This window comes from Panthera onca, chromosome B4, assembly GCF_046562875.1.
Source record: "Panthera onca isolate mPanOnc1 chromosome B4, mPanOnc1 haplotype 2, whole genome shotgun sequence".
Classification (NCBI taxonomy): Eukaryota; Metazoa; Chordata; class Mammalia; order Carnivora; family Felidae; genus Panthera; species Panthera onca.
This window is the reverse complement of record NC_138345.1, coordinates 19,322,496-19,348,259: the sequence shown is the minus strand read 5'-3', so window position 1 is coordinate 19,348,259 and position 25,764 is coordinate 19,322,496. Positions and strand designations below refer to the sequence as shown.

At 43.1% G+C, this 25,764-nt stretch overlaps 1 protein-coding gene across 6 annotated transcripts in view; it reads left to right on the top strand.

Annotated features, from left to right (window-relative positions):
- Positions 1-25,764, top strand: part of NEBL (nebulette) — a 357,579-nt gene that overhangs the window by 201,351 nt on the left and 130,464 nt on the right. For 2 of the 6 annotated variants that reach the window (XM_081796065.1, XM_081796064.1), the window contains exon 4: positions 8,441-8,549. The exons of the other annotated variants lie outside the window; for them this stretch is intronic. The gene's annotated coding sequence lies outside the window, so the exon portion shown is untranslated. The remainder of the gene's footprint in view (positions 1-8,440; positions 8,550-25,764) is intronic. 6 annotated transcript variants of the gene reach the window in all.

Sequence of the window (25,764 nt, the reverse complement as noted above, 5' to 3'; positions counted from 1 at the left end):
TTACTAAATCATTCTTTTTTGAATCGTGATTCGTATTGTTTGTACAGTAGATGCCATCAACTTTGAATTAAAGTTTGCCCCTCTCCTTCCATCTGTTTTCTGTATTCCCTGTTTGCCTGTCAGTGGGGGTGTCCAGAAAATATCACGCAAAATTAATCAAGCCATAGATTACACATGAAATGTAAAAAAGGAATGAGCATTTATAGCAGAGTATCGATTAGCTTATTTAAAAAAATTTTTTTAATGTTTATTTTTGAGAGAGAGAAAGAGAGAGAGAAAGGGAGACAGAATGCGAGCAGGGGAGGGGCAGAGAGAGAGGGGGACACAGAATCTGAAACAGGCTCCAGGCTCTGAGCTGTCAGCACAGAGCCCGACACGGGGCTCGAACCCACAGACCGCGAGATCATGACCTGAGCCGAAGTCGGATGCTCAACCGACTGAGCCACCCAGGTACCCTTCGATCAGCTTATTAATGTCACAGTGGCTAAGAAGATTAGTATGTAAATATTTGCATACACTTAAAAACTCAGACACATGTTCTCTCCATCTTGGTTTTCAGTACTCAAGAGGCTGAAAAGTTTTGAAAGTAAAGCGATGACCATTTTTCTTCATCTCTTTTGTACCCTCACCCTCTGTAGGGATAGTTTCGAATCAAAAACTTCTCAGGACTCGGTCCAAAATATTGACAAAACATATTGCATCTTAAAAATGTACACGTACCCGAAAAGAGCCCTACACACACGTGATGCGTATGTTTTGCGTACATAGGTCGCGTGTACTGGCGTGTCTGAGTAGGGAGCTCCGCAAAGCTGATGATAAACATTGGTTAGCGCTGTTTGGTTTCCACCTTCGGAGTTGCTGGCCCAATCTGTGCCGACGACGAACCTCTGGGACGTCCCCTCAGTGCTGTGGGGTCTTTTCCTGCCAAATATTGTTCTCTTGCAAGATTAAATAGCTGAATCAGTGTGGCCTGAATCTTGATCCTGCTGAGAATATTAAGACTCCCGCAGGTTGTAATACAGATTAGCTGGTGAGAGCTCTGTTGGAAAAATAAAGTGAGTTTCCCTAAATGAATTTATCAACTGCTGGGAACCTCTTTGTGTCCTCTAGCATGAGTGTGTGTGTGCTGGCAGTTAACCATTTATTTCCCTCATTTTCCCCAAAACTTCCTCCTGCCCACGCCTGGGCATCGACTGTAAACGTTTTCATAACTTTATTGCACGTTTCTGTTTTGCCAGATAAGACATTTGGCATGTTAAAATGATTAAGTACTGTGAAGGGTAAGCCATTATTTACTGAAGGAGGAAAGCCATTTTCTCGGGAATTGTGCAGTGAATTTCACATTATTTCTATAACGAAGCAAACCACACCACTGGGTTATTTGGAGTCAGCGGATTGGCATTTTGCATTTTGATCACGGGGTTTACATTATCGGTCAAAAAATGGGGAAATATTTAAGAGGTAGGCGTAAGGGCCAAATTTATTTCCATCACCTCCAAACTCCATTCTATTGTTATTTCTGCTTCTAGGGTTAGAGTATAACCTTTGAAGGTTCTGAATTCCACAGAGATTGTGGGGCTCCCCCTCAAATGAAACAAATAATAGTAATAAAAAAATCAACACCAATACTGCTAAGATCTAGGCCTACGCACGGGTAGGCTGAAAATGAATAGTTGTTCGACTTTCTGATCGCAGGCTTCTGGATAAGTCGGTGGAACTCTCTTCCATTTTGGGGGCGCCCTTCCCTCGCTTGTGTACGAAGCCTGTGCTCAACTGCCTATGAGGCAGTTCAGTGCTCAAGTACTCAGTATACCATCTGCTGCCTCCACTATCCCCCGTTTGTCTCCTGACAGCTCGTGTGCACGCGCGTGTGATTTCCCAGTACCGACGTCTGTGACTGATTTGCTGAGGGCAGAGCATGACACAGTTGTAATACTGTTCACCTTATCAGCACTGTACTGACCTTTGCAGATTGCTCCGTAGGTTATTACTGTGATTATCACTATCAGTATTCTAAATGTGAAATGATTAGTTCAATCATGATTTTTTAAAATGTTTATTTACTTTTGAGAGAGAGAGAGAGAGAGAGAGAGAGCGCGCGTGAGCGCACGCCCACGCATGGGTGGGGGAGGGGCGGAGAGCGAGGGAGACAGAGAACCCCAAGCAGGCTCCACGCTGTCAGCACGGACCCCGATGCGGGGCTTGAACTTGCGAACCCTGAGATCGTGACCTGAGCTGAAATCAAGAGTCGGATGCTTAACTGACTGAGCCACCCGGGCGCCCCAGTTAAATTGTTTTTTGGTGGGCATAAATGCACCAAACATGGGGCATAGAAAATGTCCTGAGGGAGGACAGGACAAGAAGGGAGCCGTGTCGGTTTGGCAGCTTTTAGCGTGCCTTCATAAAACAGCCACTGTTTTGTACTTATCCCATATGAGGGTTTTAGGCTAAGTACTACCTGACCTTAATTTCTGAATACTTTGGAAGTTAGCTTGTAAAAAACTGGCGTCAGCCAGAACTGAGGTCTTCCATCCGTTAATCTGGTTTGCCTTTCTTTTTTGGACGCTTGACTCTTTGAGTCACGTTGGTGGCATTGAAATTTGCAGTCTTTCAGAATTAGACTTTCAAGGTACATTTTAAAAAGTAACTTTTAGGTATTAAACTGTAAATATTATCAGTGGCTTAAAAAAATTCATCCGTTCAGGTGGACAAAATAGTGATGCATTATCCTTAGTAAATGCCAGTGGGATTTCCATGCTTGGGATTTTTCAGTATTAAGACTCTTTCTTTTAAATTGTGAAATGTATCACACATACAAAACAGTCCACAGAAACTTACGTAGAGTGTAAAGGATAGTAATAAAGCAGGCACCCGTGTACCCACCACCCAGCTTAAGAAATAGAAAACTTTCGGGGCGCCTGGGTGGCTCAGTCGGTTAAGCATCCGACTTCAGCTCAGGTCATGATCTCACGGTCCATGAGTTTGAGCCCCACGTCAGGCTCTGTGCTGACAGCTCCGAGCCTGGAGCCTGCTTCACATTCTGTGTCTCCCCCTCTCTCGGCCCCTCCCCTGCTCATGCTCTGTCTCTCTCTGTCTCAAAAATAAATAAAAACATTAAAAAAAAAAAAAGAAATAGAAAACTTTAGAAAATTTTGAAGGTCCCTGTGTTTCCTTGGGTTTATACCTCATCCCCCTGAGTAGCTACCAACAAAAGGGCTACAGCATTTTGAAACACAGATTTTCATTGTGAAATGATGGAAAGATGATATGAAAACCCAGTTCCCATGTATGGAAACAACGTACGGATCTTGGAGAAAATCTGATTGGCTTCTTGGACCACTAAAAGCACACACAGTCAGTGGGGTGCCTGGGTGGCTCAGCTGGTTAAGCATCTGACTTCAGCTCAGGTCATGATCTCATGGTTTGTGGGTTCGAGTCCCGAGTCGGGTTCTAGCCGACACGGAGCCTGCTTTGGATTCTGTGTCTCCCTCTCTCTCTGGCCCTCCCATGCTCGTGCTCTGTCTCTCTCTCTCTCAAAAATAAACATTTAAAAGAAAGATAAAAGAGCCAGGATTTGAGTGCAGATTTTTTCTGACTCTCAAATACAGGATTCTCCCTTTACACCAGAATTTTGGGATCATCCCTTCTATGCAATATCTGGAGCCCTTGTGCTGTAGAGTAAATGTCAAGATAGGAATTTCTTTGTTACTGTTAATGCAGAAGTTGATTTATCCTTAAATGGCATTTTGGAGATCGCATCCTGCTATTAGGACCAAATTTAGAAGTTTCAGATTTTTTAACCCTGGGAACAGAGCTTTATCACCCATGAGTACAGCCTCCCATTGAAATATTGGATCATGACCTGAGCCAAAATTGAGTTGGATGTTCAACTGACTGAGCCACCCAGGCACTCCGAAAAGATTTTGTAAGTAAGGGAATGTCACCGGATTTTTGGGTCACTGTGTGAATGTTGGGAGTGGCTGACGTAGGCTTGTTGTCAGCCTGGCCCTTCTCTGGGTGGGATTTCATTGTAATTGTCTCCATGGGATCTTGGAGCCCCTTATGTCTGGCTGTTGGGCCTTGGGATGATTATGATACCAGTACTTGTAGGGGTCGGCTCTTGGAGAACAGAAGAAGAAGAAAATAATGCGTTCCGGTATCTCTATTTTTAAGCTATGCCAATAAAAACAAGAATGTAAGCAGTTTTATCGCGTGGATTTAGAACCGAATGACGAATGCTGAGCACAGGTGTCTGTATGGTATGTAAATAGGGCAGTTGTGTGTTCACGCCCCAACTGTGACACAAGCCTGGGATGGCTAGTCTCAGACACAATGTCAGGTTGGCAGGTCTGAAAGTGCAAAGGCGTATAAATATGTATGCCTTCAGCATCGCGTGCAAATGCTACATTAGTTCCATACAAATATGGAGAGAAAAATCCCAGTTAACTGAACTGTCTGCAGCGGGCGCAGTGGGGGGTGTTCTGGTCAACTTCTTATTGTGTTTCAATAAAGGTGAAGCCTAAACCTTTGTTGCTTTATGATGGTGTCTCCAAAAGTCAGATGACAAACCAGACTGTAGCTAATGGCACTGCGTCTTGCTCGTTGAACAGGCCAGAGATGACGGACCCTGATCCGCATAGGTCATCATATAGGGCACAGATGGTCGCGGAGGTGACCTCCAGAGTCCGTTTTATCCTCAGGACGCTGTCTGGAAGCAGTATTTTCGGAAGTCCATGAGGATGCCTGTTTGAGACCGTTCACCTTTGACTACCTTTGAGTCCTAAAGTCAGGGTGCACAGGAACAAAATCCTAGTAGTTGAATGGTTTTAAATGACTTAGTTTTTTGTTTACAAGGAGTTGAGGACTGGATCCTAGTTACAAGCAAAGGAAATTAGTTTTGGGTTGTAACAAGACACACGAGTAAGAAACAAGAAATAGCTTCCTACGATATGTGGATTACAGGATAAAGCCTTAGGGCTCTTTCAACTTTTAAAATGACCTACTTAAAATTTTTTTAAATGTGTATTCATTTTTGAGAGACAGAGAGAGACAGAGTTGGAGCAGGGGAGGGGCAGAGAGAGAGGGAGATACAGAATCCGAAGCAGGCTCCAGGCTCTGAGCTGTCAGCACGGAGACCGATGTGGGGCTCGTACCCATGAACCGTGAGATCGTGACATGAGCCGAAGTCGAGCTCTCAACTGCCTGAGCCACCCAGGTGCCCCTAAAATGATCTATTTTAGCAGAGCATTATATCTCAATTGTTAGGCCTCTTTTCGCCTATGTCTCCAATGGGAATGATAATATTTGATGCTTATTTTAAATTGAGAGGATGAAGGACAGCCTGATGGAAAAGCCCTTTGTGTGACGCAGTAGAAAGCCACCGTTAAGTAAAAATATGAAGTCAAGCTCTGTCTATGGATATAAGTACACGGAGGGGTGATTGGCGTCCCTTTTTGGCCTCTTATAATTTTAGGAGAATGTGATTGAGACACACGGGGAAAGCAGTGTCGTCTCGCTTTGTAGACTCTGGGAATCGTGTGTGCCCTGATGCAGGGGAGGGGAGAGCGGGCGCCATCACGGGCTGCTCTGCACTGGGCAGGTCCTCTTCAATCCCTCCAGACCACACAGCGAAAGCCAAGTGAGGCTCCCAAAATGTTATATTTTGAAATAGGGATTAATACCAGGCAAAAAGTGCCATGTTTTATGGAAGGTCCAGTTTCCTTCTACCTTAAGGTGTTGTTCTTTTAAAAAGAATTATTTGAGATGAACTGATATTTGTGGCCCCGAAAAAGAGTCAAACTAACCTTATTCATAAGGTGGGAGAATGTTGAAGTCTGAACACACAGGATTACGAGGTCATTTTGAAGGACAGCATGTGCAATAATTAGAACAGGTAGAAATTAAACCACAATGAACAGTAATCCTGAAGAAAATTAAAACACAGAAAACACTGCATTATTTATTTGGATTCAGTGGGAAGTTGCCAAGGGAGAGGCAGCTGGCTTTCTGCTCTTTGAAATGTTTGTAGACTGGAGGAGAAGCTGTCAATCAGATTTAAGCCCTCACTTAATTCTTGCTCTTAGGCCAGATCTAACTGTACAGTGAAGTAGGGAAGAGACGCGGTTAACTCCGTGACTCAGGACAGAAAAGACGTGAACCATTGTGACAAGTAGATATGAGCCGGGACTCTGCACAGTTTCATTACCACTACCTGCCATTTCCTAGGCTCTGTCCTCAGCAGACCTGTGGGTCCTAGATGCTGATTTTAGAGGCAGACAAGGCCTGGGTTCGAAGGACAGCACCTCCTTTTGTTACCACTGTTGTTCTAGGAAACAGAATACTAAGGGGTTTCTGCCTCATCCATTTCCCTACATCTAAATTTCCACATCTGTAAAATGGAAATAAAAAAATCCACAACTCGTAGGATTATTATAAGAATTGAATATTAGCTTTTATTTGTAGTTCAAACACTTGACTTAGTGCTCAATAAGTGATAGTTTTGTTATTGTCATGAAATAGATTGGAAATGGAAACAAGGTCGTGGCGTGAAAATGTTTGAAGAGTCACATGGTTTAGTGTCTGTAGAAATAGGAAGAGGATTTCCAGTCTTCCAACTGATGGCCAATTCTAACAATCTATTTTATTTTATTTGGACTTTCCCATAGTAACATTATTTTGATCACTATCAGTCACAGTTTTGTATAAAACATCATCATTGGGGCATGCCTGGGTGGCTCCATTGGTTGAGCGTCCGACTCTTGATTTCGGCTCAGGTCATGCTCTCACGGTTCGTGAGTTCCAGCCCCGTGTCGGGCTCTGTGCTGACAGCGCAGAGCCTGGTTGGGATTCTGTCTCTCCCGCTCTCTCTGCCTCTCTCTCTCTCAAAATAAATAAATAAACTTAGAAAAATGAAAAAAAAAATCACCATTAAAGAGGTTGCAAAATTTTCCTGGGAGCTGATGTCCATTATAGAATTTTCACTGATGAGCACAGAAGTTGATCCTTTTAATGAGAATAAGCATACTCACTTAGTGATTCTCATGTATTCAAGGTGAAAAAAAAAAAAATTCTCGTTAATGCAACTTGGCACAGCACATATTATTATAAGTTTGCAAATGAATTGTTCCCCAACCTAAGCGCGGGACCCTGTGATCTTCAGACACATCCTTAATGATGTTTTGCTTCCTCACAAACATTATGATAAACATCAAGGTTACTTAAATGTCAGCTTTTAAATAGGATGTGGGAGATGGATGGATGATGGGGGAAGCCTATATGTCTGCTGGAATTCTGTGTTTTCACTTAAAAGGGTAGAAACTAACATTTAAATTCTGTTGCTGCTTCATTAAAGGGCACAGATTCCAGATTCAGTTTTTGATCTGAGGGAGGAGATCTGTCAGTGTCCGTGGCAATTTCCAGGCGATATAGATATTTTAAGGCACATCACTGGGGTGGGTATGCTCGCTGGGGGTTCCCCAGTTCTGTTATCTGCGTCCTTCCGTGCAGGGCTTACTGGCTTTGATAAAAGAGAAGCCGATAATCATCTACAGCGTTAGTTAATATCAGTATTACTTGTACGCTCGCAGTTGCCATCCGTCATGTTTCGCCCCCTCTTGGAAGATCCAGAATTTCTGTTGTTTTTCATCCAGAAGTGAATTTATTTTGCAACCTTTGTTACGGATTACCAATTTGTGTGTTACACATAATCCACATCTGAGAGAGGATTATAGATGCTTCCTCAGGGCGACTTTTATGGCACTTACCACACTGTGCCAAAGGACTGATTTAATTTCCTTTCTCCCCAGCCAGGTAGACTGTGGTTCCTTGAGCTCAGGGAATGTGGCCAGTAATATTTTTAACCTCAGCACCAGACGTAATGCCTGGCGTGTATTAGCATCCAATAAATGTTTTCGTGAATAAATAGAATTGTGTGGCATTTTGCCTCACCGTTGCACAGACTGGAAGTTTATTCCCAGGTTCACTTCCCCTCAAAACTCTTCATGAGGCCCTGCCCTATTTTGCCACCCTCTCAGCTCTCTTTGCCCCCTGGCAGAGATGCGTTGCGATGTCTCAAAGATCTGTCTGTTAAGAGAATATCCGGTAAGTTGTGTGGTCTGACTTCAGCAATAGATTAATTGGGAGATCACAGGGGCTGCATCTGGAAGTTGTGTACAGCACAACCATCCGTATTGCCCAGGCCGGAATTCAGTCCTGTGACTTGCCTGACTTCAGGGGACCAAGAAGGAAGACAAAAAGTGGGTATTGGTGGCCACAGTCAGTCCCCGTCGCATACCTTTTATCAGTAGTCGGTCCTCCTAGACTAGGCAGAAATACAGTAGTGCCCCCTTATCTGTGGGGGATGTATTTCAAGACCCCCAGTAGATGCCTGAACCCCCAGACAACACCGAACCCTACACATACTATGTTTTCTCCCATGCAGACGCACCCGTGATAAAGTTTAATGCATAAATTAGGCACAGTAAGAGGTGGACGACAGCAAATAATAACAAAAGAGAACCGTGATAATAATGGATGGCGAGACAAGTCATGTGAGTGTGGTCTTCCTCTCCTTCTCTCAAAATCCCTTATGGTACTGTACTCCCCCGCCTTCCCGGGATGGCGTGAAGATGACCGAGTGACGGTGCGAGAGGGTAAAGTGAGGTGAATGACGTAGACACCACGACACAATGTTAGGCAGCTACTGACCTTCTGATGACAAGTCAGGAGGAAGGACCATCTGCTCCCAGACCATCAGTGACGGTGAGTAACTGAACTGCTGAAAGGAAAACAGTGGGTAAGTTGGGGAGGCTACTGCACTGCCATGCTTTGTGTGTCCGGTCAGCCTTTAAATTGCTCGTGTGTTCTCAGACGAGCAGAATTTGAGTTTCGGGGAGAAGGAGGCCCTCTGTGTAGTAGAAGTGATACTTTGGGCTGAAAACCCCTTTTCTGTCTTCTTTGTCGTGACCGTAGACCTGTCAAGTCTGCCTTAGCTAGAGAGGAGACTGACGTCCGATCGAAAATGAACGGTGAGGGACGCCTGGGTGGCCCAGTCAATTGAGCGTCCAACTTCAGCTAGGTCATGATCTCGCGGTTTGTGGGTTCGAGCCCCGCGTCGGGCTCCGTGCTGACAGCTCAGAGCCTGGAGCCTGCTTCGGGTTCTGTGTCTCCCTCTTTCTTTGGCCCCCCCCCCCCCGACTCAAAAATAAGTAAACATTAGTCAAATAAAAAAAATAAAGTGGGCAGCGAGACCTTGTCATAATGTGATGAAAGGGTGGCAAAAGTTCAAGTGTGAAATGCAGACTTGATTTCTTTTGATTTCAAAGTTAATGAAAAAATATTTTTTAAGTGAATTTATACTGTCACAAAAAGTACAAAAGTAAAAAAAATGGAAACTCATCAGCTGGCCATAGACTGAGCTGAGAAGACACAGATGGTCACAAGAAAATCATCTCCTCGATACATGTCTCCCCCGGAGAAGAACCTTAGCCTGTCCCCATTTGGAAGTGGGAGCTGGGTGGAGGACAGGAGCCACCTGCCAATTGACAATGGTGTTGTGTCCAACTTTACTAAACCACGGAGCTTTATTGTATTTTCTTTCTTTCCTTTTTTTTTTTTAACGGAGATATAACTGATATATAACATACTAGGTGTGCAGCATAATGATTTGCTATTTGTATACATTATGACATAGTAGATCTATTTACCATCCATCACTGCACATAGTTACAATTTCTTTTTCTTGTAATAAGAACTCTTAAGATCCACTCTCTTAGCAACTTTGAAATATACAGATTGGTATTGTTAACTGTAGATGTTATGCTGTACATTACCTACCCGGGACTTATTTATTTTAGAACTGGAAGTCTGTACCTTTTGACCTCCTTCACCCATTTTGCTTATCCTCTAGGCTGCCTCTGGTAACCATCAGTCTGCCCTCTGTGTATTTTCGTTTATAATTTTTGAAAAGTTTGCTGGGGTGCCTGGGTGGCTCAGCCAGTTAAGTGTTCAGCTCTTGGTTTCGGCTCAGGTCATGATCTCATGGACATGATCTCACAGTTGTGAGATTGAGCCCCGAGTTGGGCTCTGCATTAATAGCACAGAGCCTGCTTGGGATTCTCTCTCTCTCTCTCTCTCTCTCTCTCTCTCTCTCTCCCTTTCGCTCAAAATAAATAAACTTAAAAAAAAAAAACCAAAAGTGGGGCACCTGGGTGGCTCAATCAGTGAAGCATCTGACTTTGGCTGGGTCATGATCTCACAGTTCATGGGTTTGAGTCCCCATTGGGCTCTGTGCGGACAGCTCAGAGCCTGGAGCCTGCTTCAGATCCTGTGTCTCCCTTTCTCTCTGCCCGTCCCCCGCTCACACTCTGTATTTCTCTCTCAAAAAATAAATAAACATTAAAAAAATTTTAAAAACCCCGAGAGTTTGCATTTATCTGCTGTGACTGCAAAAGAATCAGACATAATACAATGGTATACAGCTAAGTTTAGAGGATGTTATATTGTGAAAAATGTTTTTGAGTCATAGTTTTTGTGAACAAGCTAGTTTCTGAGGCCATTGAGTGACTTAAAAAAACTGACATTTCCTTTTGGGGTCATATGTAACAATTCATAAATTTACTCTAGAAGAGAACTTCATTCATTTCAGCCCAGGAGAGATGCATCTAAATGTAAATAAAAATTATGAATAATCTAAAGGCTTCAAATAGTTTGTGGAAATTCTCAGTTTGTGGCTATGGAATGGCAAACACAACTGAGGGAATCTAGCCTCTTCCGAAGGATTGTGCCTTTTTTTTTTTTTTTTTGTCATGCAAACTTGTGCATGTATTTTATGAAGTGTTAATGCAGTTAGTATCTAATGTTCCTAATTTATGCAATTGGATATTTCATAAGTGGGCTTTCTGCATGCAAGCATTTGTACACATTAATATTTATGCAAGTATTCAAATCAATGCAAGGGCATCTGTCTGAGTGTGTGATAAAAATATGCATATGCATGAACATTTGTACCAGGGGATAAGTCCCCAAAGTTAGTGATTGCTGAGGTTACAGTTTTCAACTTTTGTCCTTTTGACAGAATTTCTTTGACTAGAAAAAGCATGCAGAGGAATAGCACAGGCACTAATATTGACAAATAGAATTGTTTTATTTAAGTGTATTTAATAGATGTAAGTGACAACTGTTGAAGTGTCTTTAATCAGCAATGCGATTTTTAGAAAATAGTATTTTAGAATATATGGCAGTTGTCACAAAGAGCATTTATTCTAACACATTGCCAACACAAAGAACGTGTGGTTAGTAAGGAAATAATTTTGGTCAGAAATATTTTATTTCTTGTATGGCCAACTAATCTTTGACAAAGCAAGAAAGAAAATCCAATGGAATAAGAATGGTCTCTTCAGCAAGTGATGCTGGGAAAACTAGACATTCAGAAGAATGAACCTGGACCTCTTTCTTACACCATACACAAAAATAAACTCAAAATGGATGAAAGACCTCAATGTAAGACAGGAAGCCATCAAAATCCTCGAGGAGAAAGCAGGCAAAAACCTCTTTGATCTTGGCCGCAGCAACTTCTTACTCAACACATCTCCAGAGGCAAGAGAAACAAAAGCAAAATGAACTATCAAAATAAAAAGCTTCTGCACAGCAAAGGAAACAATCAGCAAAACTAAAAGGCAACCAACGGAATGGGAGAAGATATTTGCAAACGACATATCAGGTAAAGGGTTAGTATCCAAAATATATAAAGAACTTATCAAACTCAACATCCCAAAAACAAGTAACCCAGTGAAGAAATGGGCAAAAGACATGAATAGACACTTCTCCAAAGAAGACATCCAGATGGCCAACCGACACATGAAAAAATACTCCACATCACTCGTCATCAGGGAAATACAAATCGAAACCACAATGAGATACCACCTGACACCTGTCAGAATGGCTAACATGAACAACTCAGGCAACAACAGATTTGGTGAGGATACGGAGAAAGAGGATCTCTTTTGTCCTGCTGGTGGGAATGCAAACTGGTGCAGCCGCTCTGGAAAACAGTATGGTGGTTCCTCAAAAAACTAAAAATAGAACTACCTTACGACCCAGCAATTGCACTACTAGGCATTTATCCACGGGATACAGGTGTGCTGTTTCAAAGGGACACATGCACCCCCATGTTTATAGCAGCACTATCAACAATAGCCAAAGTATGGAAAGAACCCAAATGTCCATCGATGGATGAATGGATAAAGAAGATGTGGTATATATATATATGTATATATATATACCATTGTGTGTGTGTAAATACACACACACACACACATATATATACACAATGGTGTATTACTCGACAATCAAAAAGAATGAGATCTTGCCATTTGCAACTACGTGGATGGAACTGGAGGGAGGGTATTATGCTAAGTGAAATTAGTCAGAGAAAGACAAAAATCATATGACTTCACTCATATGAAGACTTTAAGACACAGAACAGATGAACATAAGGGAAGGGAAGCAAAAATAATATAAAAACAGGGAGGGGAACAAAACATAAGAGACTCTTAAATATGGAGAACAAACCCCTCTACTGGAGGGGTTGTGGGGGGGGGGATGGGCTAAATGGGTAAGGGGCTTAAGGAATCTACTCTTGAAATCATTGTTGCACTATATACTAATTTGGATGTGAATTTAAAAAATAAAATAAAAAAAAATGAGTCACACAAAAAAGAAATACTTTATTTCTTTATTATTTCTTTACTTATTTTAGCTTGAATTTGACCGCTAGAAATAATCAGCTCAGTCAGCATGGGACTTCCTTGGCTGATCTTAGGATGCATCTAAGAAGGTAAAAGATGACAGTTGGGGTGGGGGGAGGGAAAGTTCTTATTTCAAGTCCTTCATGGTCACTGTTGATACGCTTGTCTGTGACATCTCAGGGGATTCTGGTTTCTGGAATCTTTCCCAGGCTGGAAACCCCAGTTTCTGGGTCCAGCCTCCTAGGCAAGCTATGGAGCCTCCCCTAGGAGGTCAGGACATTCCCAGGACATGCTTTGGAGCATGGGGGTTGACATTCCTCGCTGCTTGGTGATCTACTGACTTCCACCCCATATCTTTGTTAGTCTAGAGGAAAATCTCTCCTTGATCTTGTCATGCTTCTGATTCTGCTTGGTCTATTATTAGGTTCAACTTGCAAAGTGTCCCTCCCTCCTCCCTCCTTCCCTTCCTTCCTTCCTTCCTTCCTTCCCATCCCCTCCTCCCCCCACCCCTCCTTTTCCCCTCTCCTTCCCTTCCTCCCTCCACCCCCCCCCCCCCAATTCTCTCTCTTTCTCTTTCTCTTTGCATCCTCTGCTGAGGAATTTACAATGTACCAGCTGTTTGGAAGGGATTGAAAATCATGGTGTACCTTTGTCATGCTCCAGTAACTTCTTCCTAGTGAAAATTTTGGTTGGCTGGTCTTAAGCTGAAGTGGCAGGGAGTGAGTTTTTTTTTTTTTTTTTTTTTCCTTATGGAAAAGGAAAGGTTGAGAAAATTATGAATGTCTTAGGTGTGAATTTGAAAGGAACTGCTTGCTCAGTTATACTGTCCGTTCTCAAAGCCCCATGAGTACTTGTTTTCCATGATTAACTGAAGCGAAGACGCAGAATTTTGTTTCTGTGTGTTATATGTGGAGGGCAAGCCTATCACTGTCCACCTGACAGAGGTGGCTGGTTCAAATGTTCTGGATCTCTAATGGGTATACAGTATTGTTTGCTTTGGATGTGTTCCAGTTATATCATTCTAGGCAAGTCCTATGGTATAGAGACTGGGGCCTGGATCACATATGCCTCTGTGAATTGGAGGAGGCTCAGAACCATTTGGAAGGAGGATTTTGTCTTTCTTCTTGGTATTTACTTGGTTCACCTCTATGCAGAGGCCATCCATCTAGGCTCAAAGCAGAAGGGGCATCAAGTATGGAAATTTTCCAGTGGGAAGGAGTTTTGTATGCTGTGGGCACGCAGGTAAAGCTAGAGTGAGCAAAGGAGGAAGGGGTACAGGATGGAGGAAGACAAAGAAGGCAGGGCCATGATAAGAGCTGGGATTTTAGTGTAAGTATAATGGAAGCCATTAAAGGTTTTAAAGCAGGGACGTGTCACAATTTGGTTTACATTTTCAAAAAGATTGCTTGGCTGATTTGTGGGAAAAAAGAATGAATTGCACGGGGCCAAGAATGAACACAGGGAATGATTATGGAGGACAGGTAAGGCATGCTCGTTGGGATGAAGCTGGTGGTAATAGAAATGGAGAAAAGAGAACAATTTCAAGTTTTATTTTGGAACTGGGGCTCCTTCAGCTTCATGCTAAAGAATGAAATATGGAGAATAGGGAACAGAGAAAATAGAGGCATCTCCTAGACTTCTGGTTCTAGCAAATGGGTGAATGGTGTGGCCATTTAACTTAGATGAGGAAGTCAGGGAAGGAACAAGTGGAAGATAGAAATTTCTCTTGGTTGGATATGAACATCCACATGGAAGGGACCAGCAAGGTCTTGTCTCTATAACATGGAACTCATGGGAGAGAGCAGGGAAGGAGGTCTAAACTGGAGCAGGTCGTCAGAACCTAAATAGTATTTCAAACCCTGGGATTGGCTGAGGTCACCTAGAGAGAAAGTGTAGAGATGAGAAGCCCTAAACTCTCCACCTTTTGGAGGCCCAGTAGAAGGGGAGGAAGGAGACAAGATGGGTCTAGTGAGATGACAGAGAATTAAGGTAAATTGGGGAACAGAAACCAAGGGACAAAGCATTTGTTAAAAAGGACAGCGGTCCACTGGCAAATGCTGCTGAGGGGTCACATAAAGGGAGGAGACTGCAATGCTCATTAAACCTGGCACCATCAAGGGGGTTGCTGTCCTTGGCAAGAGTAGTTTCAGCGGTGTGGCGGGGAGGAAGGTCAGGCTGGAGTTGCCAGGTGATGGTTTGGAAATAGCAAACAGAGGCAACTTATTCAAGAAGTTTTGCTGTGAAGGGCAGCAGAGACTGAAGGTGGAGGTAAATTTCAGGTCAAAATATTTTTGTTACATTTATCTTTTTTGTTGTTTGGTTTTTCCTATGAGAGCTAGTAAAGCCTATTTGAATTAGTATTGATGGGATTGACCAGTGGAGGAGGAGAAGCCAGTGACACCTGAGTGAGAGAGAAGGAGGGAGGGAGAGAGAGAGAGAGAGAGAGATGGAGAGATGGAATTCAAAACACAAGTGGAGAGGTCGGCTTTTGATAGGACCCAAGAACGCTTCCTCCACTGTAGTAGGGGAGGAAAGCAGAAGGTGAGTGTTGAGGTACAGGCGGGCTTGTGGTTAGTGGTGGAGGGTGGGGGCTCACCATGGGGGGTTTCTGCTTTTCCTGGATCTGTGCTTGTGGGCTCACTGCACCTTTCACCGCGTTCCTCCGAATGCTTCGGAGCTGGCCCCGTACAACCCCATCTCAGCTCAGCCCCCCATCTTGGACACGTCTGAGTCCTCTTGTGGGTGTTTGCAAAAGCAGTGGCATAGCCGGGCTCAGAACGGGTCTGGGATATTCTTTTACCTAGATGCCAAGCCACGTGTGGCTCCTGAGTGCTTGAAATGTGGCTGGTGCAACGGAAGCATTGGACATTTAATTTTAGTTAATTTAACTTAAAAACTGATACTGGATTCAGTTATTAGAAAACTTTTGCTATGTCTGGATCAGTATAGAAATCTGAATCTACGCCAAGTTTCTTCCTTACAATTTAGCGTCTGGATTGAGATGCGCTCTGAGTGTAAATTGTACCCTGGTTTCAAAGACTTAGCTGAAAAATATGTAAATTCCCTCATGGATAGTTTTATATTGACCTCGTGTTGACATGGCAATAATTTGGATATGTTGAGTCGAACGATATTGTTACATTAATTTCACTGGATTTAAAAAACTTTTCTTTTGAAAAAGCAGCTCCTAGAAAAGTTAGTTAATAGATAGCTTACATCATATTTCTATTGGATGGTGCTGTTTTATGGGCTGTGCCTTTAAGAAAGGCTCATGTTTTAGGGGCGCCTGGGTGGCGCAGTCGGTTAAGCGTCCGACTTCAGCCAGGTCACGATCTCGCGGTCCGTGAGTTCGAGCCCCGCGTCAGGCTCTGGGCTGATGGCTCGGAGCCTGGAGCCTGTTTCCGATTCTGTGTCTCCCTCTCTCTCTGCCCCTCCCCCGTTCATGCTCTGTCTCTCTCTGTCCCAAAAATAAATAAAAAATGTTGAAAAAAAAAAAAAATTTAAAAAAAAAATAAAAAAAAAGAAAGGCTCATGTTTTAGGTATACAGTTGGTCGTGCCTGTGTAGGAGTCGTTCATATCTCACCACGAGGCGCGGTGACGGTTTAGGAAACATGACCTGTCGGAGTTGATGCTACTTGCTTAAGGTCTTGGGGTGCGGAACGGGGATTTGAACCCTGGCTCTCTGGCCATTTACAGGCTGTGCCCTGGACCGTTTGCCACCTGGAAGTCATTCTGTGCATTCTTTCTCTCGAGTTATTCTGTGTTTACACTAGCAGAGGATATTTACATAGACACTTAGAGGACAGAATTTGGTTTTTAACTCAAGCAATCGAAATTATGACTCTCGGGATATGGTTTTCATGTACTGTTACTGACTTGGCTTTGATTTAACCGAGGATACACAGTTTATAGTTAGGCCTCTCTCTCCTTGATTTCAAAGACTAACCGTCAGCTCCTTCATGTTTCTTATTTACTGCTACTGACGAGCACGGTTGGCTCCGGGCGCCGGACCCCCTATCTGAGTCCGTTATTCCGTGTTTGATGATACGCTCCTTTTGTCTTGCCACTGGCCAGCTTTCACTAAGGATCCTCAAGAAAAGATTTATTTTTTTATAGGAATAATTTAGAGTTACTGTACATCTTACACGGTGAAGCCAAAGTCTGTGATCTGCCACAGTGTTCCGTGGACATCTGAAGGTCAGTAAATCCCAGACAGACCTCATTATCCGTTCCCCTCATTCTTCTTTATTCCCTATCTTATTTGCTATGTTTGCCGCATATCTGGTGGCTGGTCAGAAACCTCTATCCTCTCCATCTTTTTTTCCCAAAACGTTTTTTTAATGTTTATTTATTTGCTTTTAGATTTTTTTTTTTTAACATTTATTTTTGAGAGACGGAGAGAGACAGAGCATGAGTGGGGGAGGGGCAGAGAGAGAAGGAGACACAGAATCCGAAGCAGGCTCCAGGCTCTGCGCTGTCAGCACGGAGCCCGACGCGGGGCTCGAACCCACGAACTGCGAGATCATGACCTGAGCCGAAGTCAGCACCCAGCTGGCTGAGCCACCCAGACGCCCTCACCTCCACCGGCCCCTGCACGCAGCCATCAAGTGACATTTCAAGCCCCTCCAGCCTCACATCCCTTCTTCCCACCCACTGCTACTGCGTGTTCAGACCTTCAGCATCTCTAGCTTTTCTTCTTGCTCCAACTCATCTGGGACGTCTTTCAGGAGAGGGGCCTTTGCCTGTCATCTTTGAGTCCTAAGGTCTCAGTGGAGAGCTTGTGCTATTGACAGGGATGGTCCTGGGTTGTGTTTCTCTCTTCGTGCGCGTCTTTTCTCTCTCCCTCCTGAATACTGTTAGCAACGCTTATTCAGCATGACTCTTCAGGTGGATGGACGATCAGCAGCGATGCTGCGGGCCCTTGCCGAATACAAGATTGCACACTATACCCACGTGCCTGCTTGGCTCACGTAGATTCCAACAAAAATCTCTCCCTGGCCACTTTCAGCTAATGAGGGACAGATTTCTTTCTTGGAGTCTAAGTCCTACAGTAATATGTCCCTGGGGAATAGAATTGGCTGGAAATCCCTAGAATATGACATCTAATACTCAACAACCTCGGGACAAACCGTGGATAATTTCCATACAGGCGTTTGCACAGGCAGCGCCCTTGGCTCATTGTTTATGAGCCAAAGCTTGCAATAGGAAATTAAAAAGAAAAGAAACGAAAAAGTAAAAAGGGGTGGTAAAGGAAGCAGCATTTCATTTAATCAAATCGCAAGTTTGTTTAAGTCGTCTTTGAAAAATTAGTCAAGTTTTGTAAGGATAGCAGAAGAATCCATTACTATAAACCATGCCTACAGCTCCATGTTACGTGACTTTAGCATTTACCTCGGGTCTCTGTCCAAACAGGATACAATTTCAGAACTGAGCCTGCAACCATCCTGCCCCTGGTGGAAAGGGAATACTTATTTCTGTCTACAGCATAGCAACAAGATACCAGTAGCTACTCAGGCAATTTTTTTGTGCATCTGATGAGGAGATATTGGTGTTTTTATATAGGATTTCATAAGAGGTATAATGGAGAGTTTAGTTAAAATGTTCTTTTCTGTTCTTTCTCATTTTACTGGTGGCCAGTGTCAGGATAGCGGGTCCCTGTGTTACACAGGAACTAATGACCCACGTCCACAGGCATCCGTCATCCTTGCAGGCTCCCTGTCGAATCAGAGTATTGTGAAAAATCTCAGAACTTTTGAAGAATGAGTGGGTTTTTAAAAATTTAACGTTTATTTTTGAGAGAGAGAGAGAGACACCACAAATGGGGGTGGGGCAGAGAGAGAGAGAGGAGACACAGAACCGGAAGCAGGCTCCAGGCTCCGAGCTGTCAGCACAGAGCCCGACGCGGGGCTCGAACTCATGAACTGCGAGATCATGACCTGAGCCGAAGTCGGATGCTTAACCGACTGAGCCACCCAGGCGCCCCAAGAATGAATGGATTTTTAGCTAGAGGAAAAGTAGAAACTGCCCAAAGTGTCATCAGTTAGAGGAAGCTCTCTGCCTAGATTCTCTGACATGAATCAGTAGTCCGTATGGTAACCCCCAAGTCAAAATGCTATGCACTTGATTGTGTTTTTTTCAATTTTGTTGTTCTCTCTGGAATTCCAATAATTAGGTTCAACTTCGTTTACAAGCGTCTCCTTTTCTAAGAGTGAAGGTGAAGGATTTGTCAGTAATTCATATAATAACCAGGGTGAATCAGATTGCTTTCTTCAAAGTAGGGTCAGCAAGGTCAGCCACTGTGAGAGCAGCTAACTGTGTTTGGTGGAGAGAAGAAGCCCTTTTGGAGAGTGGACATTTCGGGAAACGGCTAGGGCAGAACTGGTCAGTAGGAGAAAGTGAAGGCGTTGGGGCAGCTCTGCCCTGAGGACAGGGGAATATTGGGGTTTGTGGGCACTGAATTGTAAGAGGGGAGAGAGAAACTTCTGCTTTTTCAAAATGTTCCTAGGAGTCATCCTCTATCAATACAAGTGGTGCATCCATGTAATGGAATATTCTGCATCCGCTAAAGAAACAAGGTAGATTTATGGTTAAAAAGAAAGTACAAAACAGACTGTAGAGTATGCTCCCACTTCTGTATGTGATTTTTGAAATGTTAATATGCATATATGCATGCATTTGTTTGCCTGAGTATATGCAGAGAGTATTTCTGGATGAAATACAATAAACAGTCGCTTGGCTGCCTCTGGGAAGGGAGCCTGGGGATCCGGGTCTGAGGTAGGATTTGTTTATTTGCAATTTTGGGGGTACAGTTTGATTTTTTTACGTCTATTACTTTTAAGTTAAAAAAAAAAAAAAAAAGGAAATCACTTCCAGGATTATTCTTGCCCTGAGGAAAATTGGTGTGTGGTTCCGGGAAGGAAGGGAGGAGGGGCGTGGGGGAAGCCAGGAGGAGGCAGTAATCTCTTTGTCCTTCTTTCTTCTGAGTCACAAAGCTCAGGACTCTTGTATGCCAGACTCCTTGTTTTATTACCTCAGCTGGATTATGGTTAAATAAGCTTCTCTGGGCTGACCTGGCACTGAACTACTATTTATAATCTCTTTCTGTAGGGAAAACTCTACAGTGTTCCAGAGAGCATACGAAACTACTAAACTAAATCATCTCCGCCCATCCTCTCTCAATTTTATGTCTATTATCTTCCTAGTTTAAAAAAAAAAAAAAAGGACTTCAGATTTATTCTAGGAGGTTCTGCCTGTCTCTTCTCACTCATCTCGGAAATGACAGAAACGCTCTACGCAGTTGTGGGCTTGCCCACCTCCGGGCTTTTTTTGTTCCAACATGCTGTTCCGCACTTTTCTTTTCCAGCTAGCTTATAATTTTTCTGAGGGAAGGTAGTGCCTTTTACTTGTTTGCATGCCTAGTAGAGACCTCGAGGCGTTCAGTGAATGTTTGTTGGATCATAAGTTAAGGTGTGGGTGTCTGAGCAGACTGGCTTACGCCCACCGTAAACTATTACAGATAAAACTTTCTTGGCCCCAGACACATCGTGGAAAGGCCTTGCGTGTAGTACAGGGATTCTCTGCATCGGCACTGTGGACTTCATGATCCTGAGCATTCTTTGTTGTTGGGTAGCGTCTCGTGCCTTTTAGGAGGCATAGCAGCATCCCTGGCCCCTCCCCACTAAATACCATTACGAACCCCCCAATGGGAACACTCAAAAATATCTGTAGCCGTTGCCAAATGTCCCCTGGGGGCAAAAGTCACCCTAGCTGATGGTCGCTCATACGGAGTGATTTTGAATTTGCTCTTCAGTCTCCAAGAATTGTTCTATCTTGAGAGAAAAGTCTTCAAATCTTGGCGACCCAGGGGTGGGGTCAAAGCAAGACTCTCCGGAAGCTTTACACTGCGCTTTTGTGCACGGTTAGGAAAGGTGGCTCCCCGGGGCGCCTAATGAGAAAAGGGGCGGCGAAGGAAGCGTAGGCTGGATCTCCTCTTCCATTGGCCCCTTCCGTCATTCCTGCTGGACTTTTGGATGGGAGGAGTTCCGGTGCCTAAGTTCAGAAGTCTACCTGAATCGGGAAATAGCAGGTTCTTGGAGCCAGGACCCGGGTGAAAGGGGTGGTAGGACAGACCGGACTGGCTTCTACGTGACATCAGCTGACTTCCACATGGCCCATCGGGAAATCTCTTCCTCATTAAATGGGTAAGGGGCTGATTAGGCCTCTCAGATGCTTTCGCCTAACACAATGTGTTTATTGAACATCTCCCACGTGTCAGGAGGAAAAATGCTCTCCTCCCCCCAACCCTTACTTCTGAATGAAGCCGTCTGTGTCTCTGCACTAGGTCCGATCAGTGTATTTTATATTATTCAGAATCTTTCTTATTAATACAAAGTCTCCTTTCCCCCCCTTCGCCTGGGTTTACTCACTTTCTGAAGGACCATTTATAATTAAAAGCAAGAGGAACAGCACTCAGAGAGGTGGCCGGAATGCTCACGATGATTCTTAGCTGCGTGTCAGTGCTCCGTGAGCACACACATGCTGGGCTGCGTTCTGGAGACCCTCTTTAACTGTTCTTATATTTATAAGTTATCCTCCAATGCATTGGCGTGTCAGCTGCCAAAGCAGTTTGTAGAATCTCCTTCCCTGGAGGTCTTTAAAAATAGAACTAAATACCCATCTGTCCAGAATGGTTTCGATGCAGTCCTGCTGATTAGAAGGAATAGACTAGATATTTCTGTCAAGGTCCGTTTCAGTCTTGAGCACTCTTAAATGGATAATCGGTTTGCTTTTTGGTGGGGGAGGGAGGGGTGTAAAGCGACACTCTGAATTTACTGATGTAGCACTGTATGCATTCTGGCGAAATAGAACAAATGATATATTTCTCGTGCTTTTAATGTTTCTGGAGCACCTGGTGCATTTGGAATCTCGCAAGAATCCCACGAGGTAGGTGGGGCCCTTCTGTGGGTCCCTGTGGTACAGAGGAGTGAGCAAGGCACACAGATGTCCAGTTATTGGCCCCACGTCAGGGCGGGGACGCTCTTAACCTGTCAGCTCTCCAGATTCATGCTCTTTTCTCTTGACCCTCGTGCTTCTATGTGTCTATGAGTTTTGCTCTACCTTATGAGTATAAAGAAAATTGATTGGGAACCAGACATTAAAAAAAAAATTAGGGAGTCTATTTAGGGCCATTACCTAACTCTATTTCCCCTTCCAAAAAAGGGCATTTTCATGTAAAATGGTAGTAAAAGTTATTGCCAACCTCACACCTGGACACACACATAACGTTCATATGTATGTATTTCTATGCATACATGTGTGGGTTTGTGTGCGCATATACAAATATAGGAGAGCGTGTGTATGTACGTATATTTGTGGATATGTAAGTGCAGCAGTGTGTGCCTGTTCCTGTATTGGTCAGCGTTCAGCAGAAAACAGAGTAAAGCCATGTGACGGCAAATGAAGAGACTTTACTGAGGTTTGGGGGTGGTTAAGGGAAAAGGCAAGAGATAGTGAGGCGCCCAGAGATTCAGGGGGTCATGATCCCGCTCTGGGGCGGGGGTGGGGGGGAGCCCACGGAGAACTCGGAATCAGGGTTTTATAGTTGTGAGGATGAAGCTCCTACCAGAGGAGGGCACCACAGGAGGATGGGTGAAGGGAAGAAATACCCTCCTTCTCTCTTCTCCTACCTTCTGATCTCCTGTTCCTGGCCAGACTCCATTAGAAGAGACCTGCAAGGAAGCCATGGAGACGCAGTGCTCAGGGCGCCCCCTCTGGGACAGACTGGGGCAGAGGAGGGGGGGAGGAGCTGAGTTGGAGGCAGATAGACACTAACCAGGTGTGTGTGTGTGTGTGTGTGTGTGTGTGTGTGTGTGTGAGAGAGAGAGAGAGAGAGAGAGAGAGAGAGAGAGGATCTTAAGTAGGCTCCCTACTCAGTGTGGAGCCTGACATGGAATTTGATCCCACCACCCTGGGATCATGACCTGAGCTAAAATCAAGAGTTGGGTGCTCAACCAACTGAGCCACCCAGGTGCCCCTATTTCTAATTTTTTGAAGAACTTCCATTCTGTTTTCACAGTGGTTGTACAAATTTACATTCCTACCAATAGAGCACAAGCGTTCCCTTTTCTCCATAATCTTGGTAACACTTGTTATTTTTTGTCTTTTTGATATTAGCCATTCTGACAGGTATAAGGTGATATCTCATTGTGATTCTGATTTGTGTTTCCCTGATGATGAGTGATGTTGAACATCTTTTCATGGCCATCTGGATTTCTTCGGAAAAATAGCTATTCAGGTCCTCTGCCCATTTTTTAATTGGATTATTTGCTTCTTTAGTGTTGAGTTGTACTAGTTCTTTATGTGTTTTGGATATTAACTCCTTATTGGATATATAATTTGTAAATATCTTCTCCCATTCAGTAGGTTGCTTTTTTGTTTTGTTGATGGTTTCCTTCACTGTGCAAAAGCTTTTTATTTTGGTGTATTCCCATTAGTTTATTTTTACTTTTGTTTTCCTTGCCTGAGGAGACATCTAGAAAAGTGTTGCTAAGGCTGATGTCCACGAGATTACCGCCTATTGTCTTTAAGGAGTTTTATTGTCTCAGGTCTCACATTTAGAGTTGTAATCCATTTTGAGTTTCTTTTTGTGTATGTAGTGTAAGAAAGTGGTCCAATTTCATTCTTTTGCACGTAGCTGTTTGGTTTTCCCAGGAAACCTGTTGAAGAGACTGTCTTCCAACTGTATATTCTTGCCTCCTTTGTCATAGATTAATTGACAGAATAAGCACAGATTTATTTCTGGGCTGTCTATTCTGTTTTATTGATCTTTGTGTCTGTTTTTGTGCCAGTACCATACTGTTCTGATTACAACAGTTGTGTAGTATAGTTTAAAATCTGGGATTGTGATACCTCACACTTTGTTCTTTCTCAAGATTGGTTTATTTTTCTAATTTCACCTTAGACCTGAAAACTTTGCCATGGATCAGCACTACTGTATTTTCATTTAACAGTATAAAATACTGTTGGATAAAATCTTGACATTTGTTTCCTAAATAAAAAAAAAAGGCACAAATTCAGTTTCTCAGTGATTATCTCAGATTGTTCATGAAGATAGACTGAAAATCGTTTTTCTGGGGCGCCTGGGTGGCTCAGTCGGTTAAGCGTCCGACTTCAGCTCAGGTCACAATCTCGCAGTCCGTGAGTTCTAGCCCCGCGTCGGGCTCTGGGTTGATGGCTCAGAGCCTGGAGCCTGCTTCCGATTCTGTGTCTCCCTCTCTCTCTGCCCCTCCCCCGTTCACGCTCTGTCTCTCTCTGCCTTTCTAAAATGAATAAGTGTTAAAAAAATTAAAAAAAAAAAGAAAATCGTTTTTCTAATATTTTGATTACCGGTTTTTACTGGGTTGTCATTATTTCTAGACATCTTTAGTGGACAGAGTTAGTAAAACACACTTTTTTAGAAACAGAAAAATATGCTACTTACAAAGTAACAGCCTTGTTGGTACCAAATATAGTGAATGCAACATGGCAAAATACTAAAAAGAATTCTTTTCTGTGTGGCTATGCTACTTAAACCAATGTATCATTAGGTCCAATTATTTCAATCTGATTTTAGATTTTAGAGGTTGCTTTATATTTGTCTCTTTGAATTATTTATACATATTAGCTATATAAAATATTTACATGATTTTCCAAAATCAAAATATGAAATGAAGTATATTGGAAGAGATATAGCTCCATTTCTTCCTTCTTGTTCATAAACATTCCATTTCTTTCACAAACATTGTTCCATTTTCTCCTTTTTATTAATTTATTTATTTGAGAGAGAGACAGAGAGACAGACAGAGAATCCCAAGCAGGCTCCTCACTGTCAGCGTAGAGCCTGATGCGGGGCTCAAATTCATGAACTGTGAGATCATGACCTGAGCAGAAATCAACAGTCAGATGCTTAACGGACTAAGCCATGAGGCCCCCCCCACCTTTTTTTATTAGTTTTGGCTTATTCCTTATGTTTTAAAAAAATATGTAAGTAGCTGTGTTTATATAGCATATCCTCTTTCTCACCCAAATGGTAACATTCAGTACATACTTTTCTGTACTGGGCTTTTTTCCTTTATTGCTGTATCCTGGGGAGCACTCCATAGCAGTCTGTGGTGCTCTGCCTTATGGATTAGAAAGCTCCTTTTTGTGGCTGTGCTATAGTTTAATTACCCAGTCCCTAGTTGATTGACATTTGGGTTATTTCCAGTCTTTTGCCATTATTGGTCCTGTAATGAATAGTCTTATAAATGCATCATCTCATTTTTTTTTTACCAGTGCTTTTGGGAGTTGATTTTTATAAGAGGGCCTGATGGGTCAAAGAGTAAATGCATCTGTAATTTTTCTAGATATTGCCAAGTTTACCACCATTGGAGTTGAATAGTTTTTTGCTCCCAACAGTAATATACAAGAGGGCCAATTTTTCCACAATCTTATCATCAGAGTATGTTGTATACCTTTGGAAGTTTTGCTAATTTAAAAGGTAAAAAATGAGATCTCATGTTTTAATTTGTATTTCTCTTATCATTTAGGAAAGTTGAGCATCTTCTCTAATCCCGAGGACCATTTGCATTTCTTTTCCTGTAGACTGTATGTTCAGCTTCTGTCCATATTGGGTTGTTGGTCTTTCCGTCTGAATTTTTAAAAGTTCCTTTTACTGGGGCTGTTACTCCTTCACGATCTGTTTGCAATTACCCGCCCCCACCTCCACTAACTATATTTTGCTTACAGTGTTTTATTTTTATGTGTAAATTTTAGATTATTATTTATTTTTATTTTTATGTAGTCAAGTTTTTGTTTTTGTTTTAGTTTTCACATAGTCATTCTTTTCCCCATTGGTTCTGGATTTTGGTTAGGAATGGCTTCCCAGTCCCTGGTTATAGAGTAATCCCTCCCTGTGATCTTCCATGGCTTTGTATTTTACATTTAGGTCTCATTTAAAATTTATCTTGGTGTGGGGTTTGGGGAGTGGATCCAATGATA